Genomic DNA, 6,000 nt, shown 5'->3' with positions numbered 1-6,000 from the left:
TGTTCCGGCTTTAAATCCTCAACTCGGGAATCTTTGACAACACAGAATGTCTGTCTTCGTCTACATCCACCTCGACTTTGTTTACTGTTGTGCTGTTCCACAAAAGGGACCCAGACAGATGCTTGAGTTTGACGTCATGGCTTCACGGCTCTTCCGTGATTGGCCGGTGCGCGGTCTACAACTTCCAGGGTTCTTGCAAAACCGTCTAGTGTATTCTGATTCCTGACCTAGTCGCTGGAGAGAAATGAAATTGATCGGAGGCACAAGGTGGCACCGGCCTGGCCAGTTCAAAATAGGGACACCTGGGACACTTTTTGTACAAAACTGGGACAAATCACTGGTTTTGGATAAATCTGCTCTGACAGGGGACACAGGGCTCAAAACTGGGACTGTCCCGGGGAAATAGGGATGTCTACCCTATATTAAGATGAAAACATTAGAGATATTTTTAAGACTATAATGACTGTTGTTTTTCATAGGTGAACTATGTCATTTTTCATTGCCACCTAGAATGTTCCACAAGATGGCATTAAATATATCTATCTCCAAAAACACTTAACTGCTCAATGGTCTAAATACTGTATCTTTAAGATCAGACACTGTTTGGTTCCAGGGCTGAATAGGGAACAGAGACATGTCATTAAGAATCAAAACCAAAAGTGAACAGGGAATATTTAGAAGATAGCAGAAGAGACAGACTACTGCTTATTACCTTCCAAAAGAAAGAAAAAAACAAAACAAAACACCATATCATGTGGAAATGGGAACCTAATGAATTTGTATAGCATAGAGTACACTTTGGAGTACAATTTACAATTTAGAGAACAAGTTTGCTGAAAATGTTAACCTTTATTTACTATTTACTTTATTACCTTTCATTTTGATATGGTCATAAACAATACAACAATTTTGTCCCTTCTTTATCATTATTATTAGTTTGTACAACCATAAACAAAATTTTACAATGGTTAATTGATGAGCAGTCCTAAATACTAATGGTTTTATGATATTATAACAAAAAATAAGTAACTATTTAAAATTTCCATTGTACAAATCTGATTTACTTTGCTTCTCTGTTAAAGAGGACTGGAAAAAATACAGTTTTCTAACCCCAAAATAGAATTTGGGCTTCACAAAAAGTATAATTTATGATGAAATGTGTAAAAAAAACTTTAGGTGAAGTGAACTGTTGTGGGCTACGTAAGGATTTATCCAGTAAAACCTCAAAATGTGGATTCTGCCTTTGTAAAAATGCTTAGAGTCGATCATAAAATAAACAAATAATGTAAAACACAGCTGTAAGGGCTCTGATATCATTCACGTGTACCTGAGTGGTTTCGTTTTCCAAATTTTTCATAATTTGTGATATTCTTAAATTAATCCCAGTTTTCCCATTAAAATCACATAATGTTCCTCTTCGTTTTTACCTCCAGCTGCCTCCATTCCTAAATTTGGAATGTTTTTGTTTACACTTTTTCAAAGAGTCTATAGTACTGGTCCATTCACCTGCTCCTAAGTAATGATGCTGGGAGACTGAAGGGGGGACGGGCACCTACGTCACGCCGTTCACGCTCACGGATCTGCCGTAACGCGGAAGTGGTTCGGAACGCCACCGTGCGTCACGAAGGTGTAATCGGCGTCAGTGCCACCGAGGCGCTACCTGCCGCTGCACCTCAACACAGCGCTTAAACCACAAACCGGATTTATTTTTTGGATTCGTTTATGGACAAATAGCGGCTGGCTTTACACTCTTTCTGTCTTGATCCCTCGTTGGAGACGCAGTAAAAGGTAATACGCTGCGTGATACGGATCAGGTAAGGTCTCTCTGCGTCTGTCTGCTAGCTACCCGGCTCTGCTACTGCCTTCCTGCAATCTCAATCACAACACGAGTGACCTTTATGTCCAAAATGACTAAAATATCAACAGGACAGCCCGATTTATGTCATTGTTTTCGCTGGTAGTTGCACGCATTCGTACGAGCTAGCTAAGCAGGCTGCATTGGGAGAGGATGGGCTCGTTTGTTGACATCACAGATTTGACACTTGCTCCTCTGTGCATGCCCCAGGACCATTTTTGTTTATTTTTTTTAATAAGGCTAATTCTATGCAAATATAATTATATAGACCAGGGGTGTCAAACTCATTTTGGTCCGGGGGTCGTATCCAACCTACTTTGATCCCAAAGAAAACTCATGGCATATAAACCCCAAAAATAACAATAAGTTCAAATATTTGTGTAGAGAAACACAAATCTACTACAGAAATCTTTTTTAATTGTTGAACTCTTTCTTTTACAAAATATTATAATATTATGAACAACCTGAAACTTTAAGAAAAATACAATTTCAACATAATGTTTTAACATGAACTTGTTTAAAATTAACTTGTAGAAATAGGAATAAGTAAATTTTTGTTGTAAAATCCTGCACTCGGCTCCACTTTTCTCATTTTGGACATTTTGTTGATGAGGGTGTCACGGTCAACAGTCAAAACGATCGTCCTTTAAGAGCGTTTGGAAAGAGACAAGTCTTCATTTGTGCTGCTCTGGTGGGAGGGGCCACGTACAGAGACGCTGGAGACGCTGCTCTGATAAACATCACAGAAAATTAACAATATTTTAATAGAAAATATAATTAAAATATTTTAGTAGAAAATCAGCCGAGGGCCAGATTAAAGGTCTTGGAGGGCCTGATCTGGCCCCGAGCTGCATGTTTGACACCTGTGATATAGACAGTACGGCACTGACTTTTCACGCTATAGGCTGAATATTCTAATTATTAAAGCTTTTATACTTCCTTTAGTATAAGATATAACATCAGATTTATTTCTTATTTTATGTATTTTAATATATTTTATAAGGGGTGTAACAATATCCTAGTCTCACGATACGATATGAACCTCACGGTACGATATTTATTGCGATATCACGGGAAAGCTCACGATATTAGTGGGGAGGCTCATGATTAGGGATGTAACAATAAAAAAAATTAAAAAAAATCTCTCGGTACGATATTTTCATGATATACATCTCACAATACGATATTTATTGCGATATTTTGTGGAGGCTAAACAGCTAAAACTGTTAATATGCTTCTTTTTTCCTCTTAAAATGCCTTGACAAGATTTAATCCAAAGAACTAAGACTTAAATATGATTAGAAATTAGAATTATTTCTTTGTGTAGTCTGCACTGAAATGGAGCAAAGGATCATGGTTTATGTAGTTCTCTCTGTCTTTTTTAGCTATTGCTGCACCATAACTCTTAATTTAAGCAAAGAGACTTGTGATTCAACATATTGTGATGGTACTCGTCGTACGATATCACGTTATTTCGATTAATGTTACATCCCTATATTTTATTGCTTATTTTTCTATTTTGTTTTGACTTATACATTTTTATAATTATGCCGTATATGACACCTACTTATTTAGAATTTATTATTACGATTTATATTTTTTTACTCTTTGTTATTATATTATATTGTGATGAGTGAGCTACTCTGTCCAATAAGGATGTAACGATATCTAAATTTCTCGGTACGATATTATCACAATATGCATTTCCCGGTACGATATTTATTGCGATATTTTAGAGAGGTTAATATAATTGTAGATGGGACACTTATTTGCTTTTAATACACCTTGACAAGATTTTGGTGTGAATTATTTCCGTCATAATCCCAAAAATTCAAGTAAAAAACAGATTTCTTTATGTCGTTTGCGCTGAAATGAATCATGGGATATGTAGTTCCTGATGTTTATAAGCTGTTGCTAATGTAAAACCATGAATTTAAGCAAAGGAACTTGTAATTCGATATGTTGTGACAGCCCACGATATTATTGTGAGACTTTTGATGATACGATATCATGATTTTTCCAAAATTATGTCCAAATTATTTCCCTTGTGGATTAATAAATTTGTCTAAGTCTATCAGGCTGTACTGCATAGAATAAGGTCCTACATTTGTATAATATTTGATTTTCTGCACAACAATAACAGTGAAATGTAAAAATTTAAGTGATTTATGCAGATATTGTCACAACTTAAGTTTATTAGTGAAAATACAATTATTTGACCTACTCTGTTAGAAGCATGCTACTTTTATATTCTTATTAAATTCTAAGTTTGTGCACTGTTTGACTCTTGTGAGATTTAAGCCACGTTATAATGCTGTTACCTGCTCAGAAACAAAGCTGGCGTTGCGTTTTTCTTTCATTCATTCATGCATGTTTGAGTAATCCTTTATTATTAGTCTGTCTGCATCTCTAAAGCTCAAAATACTCTGCTCCACCTTGTGATGTCATGTGCTGGAATGATTCTTGTAAAGGTGTACGGAGTTTAAAAACGTGGGGACATATGTGTTTTCTGTTTGAGAGAAGAAGAACTCAGCGTAATTATGCAGCGTTTGTGTGTTAAACTTGTTTGAATGAAACAAAATATGCCTCCAGGTCTGTTTTTGTTGAGGAAACTTATAACTTAGATGAGAAAATGGCGTAATTTTGGCCTGTAATACAATTTGCTTTTACTGCAATACTACTTTATAACCACTAAGACGGCATGAACTAATCTGAGGTCTGGTTTCTAGTCTGTAAATAGATATTCGTTTGCTTGTTCTGCATGTTGTAATGAGGTGGAAACTCCCTGTTGTTGACACTAACACACCTCATGCTGAGTATCCGTACAACAACTGGCCTACATGACATCACTGATTGACCTGTTATTAGTGATTAAGAAGAAAAACATTTGAAGGCAGACGTAACGTGAATTCCAGGACAAGTAATTATTTATTATTCAACTCTCTACAACTCGTATTACAACTAAAATAACAACAATCTCAAAACTAATGCAAGGAAATTGTACACACGATAAAGATCACATTATCACGTTTGTTATCGCCAAATCTGAACCACTTGAAGCAACTGTGACGGAAGACTTCTCTGTGGAACATAATTACAGACCATTTTTTCATCATCGTCAGTCTCACATTTTTATGGACTTGATGGTAGTAATAAAACCTCTTCACTCAGTCCATTGTGCAGATAAGAGTTATAGCTGGAGCTCTGTTCCAAACTTCCTTTATTATTTATGCTTGACTGACTGATGCGTTTAGTGTAAATTCATATTCTAGAGCAGACATGTCAAACTCAGGCCCAGGGGTCAAATTTGGACCGTGATATAATTATATTTGGCCCGCGAGATCATATCACGTATGTATTAGAGCTGGCCCACTGGCTATAGAGACATTATTTATTTACAATGGGGCCCGGTCAAGCAGAAGTAAACAGCAAGGCCAAAAATTCAAGTTAATGCATCTGATATAAAAATGTATTCAACAGATACATATGTACTCTAGTTTATGAAACTGTTGACACTTTTTTCTGTACCATTTTTGGTTCTAAAGTTACATACGTTTTAAACAGACCATGTATGAAACATGGAACAAAAATTATTTCCCAAATTTCAAAGACCTGCAAATCATGTAAATAAACTGATGTATTTCATCATATCTTGTGTTATTCCATCTTTGAACTGTTGATGAAGGTACATGATTTAAAAAAAAAAAAAGTATTTAAAATGATAAAAATTTGCTTGGAAGAACTGACATTACCTTTCATTTTGAAGTAATATTAAAGTATTCAGAAGAAAAAAGTTGACAAATTATGCAAAATCATGCACCTTCTACTTGTTTGCACAATTTTCCCTCCTGTTACTTTTCCCTCCGTTACCATGACCTTTCTTACTAAAAAATCTCATGACTCAAAAAGTAAGAGGTTTTTCAAACTAATCTTGTACCATATGGTAGAAAACTATATGAAGCAAATATTCAAACCAGTTTGTTAAGGATATGTAAGTGAGAACCGCTAGTTATCACTGTTTGTATTTATTGCCCAAAAAGTGCTGCATATTTCATTCCCTCCGTTACCGACATGAGTTTTTAAATTTTTTGTCAACAACTTGAAAGAATATCACAGGTTTAACTTTACCCTGTTGGAGTGTTAAC

The 6,000-nt window shown here is 35.5% G+C and overlaps 1 protein-coding gene across 2 annotated transcripts in view; it reads left to right on the top strand.

Moving 5' to 3' along the window:
• The first annotated feature begins 1,621 nt into the window (after positions 1–1,621).
• ccser1 (coiled-coil serine-rich protein 1) overlaps positions 1,622–6,000 on the top strand; it is a 506,315-nt gene continuing 501,936 nt past the window's right edge. Inside the window, exon 1 of one of the 2 annotated variants that reach the window (XM_055161268.1) lies at positions 1,622–1,788. The gene's annotated coding sequence lies outside the window, so the exon portion shown is untranslated. Of the gene's footprint in view, positions 1,815–6,000 lie in introns of both variants that reach the window. The other variant, XM_055161270.1, reaches the window with a different exon arrangement.

The sequence above is a fragment of the Boleophthalmus pectinirostris genome, unplaced genomic scaffold (genome assembly GCF_026225935.1).
Source record: "Boleophthalmus pectinirostris isolate CB_2022bp ecotype Guang Dong unplaced genomic scaffold, ASM2622593v1 HiC_scaffold_4, whole genome shotgun sequence".
NCBI classification, from domain to species: domain Eukaryota; kingdom Metazoa; phylum Chordata; class Actinopteri; order Gobiiformes; family Gobiidae; genus Boleophthalmus; species Boleophthalmus pectinirostris.
This window is presented reverse-complemented; position numbering and strand designations above follow the sequence as displayed.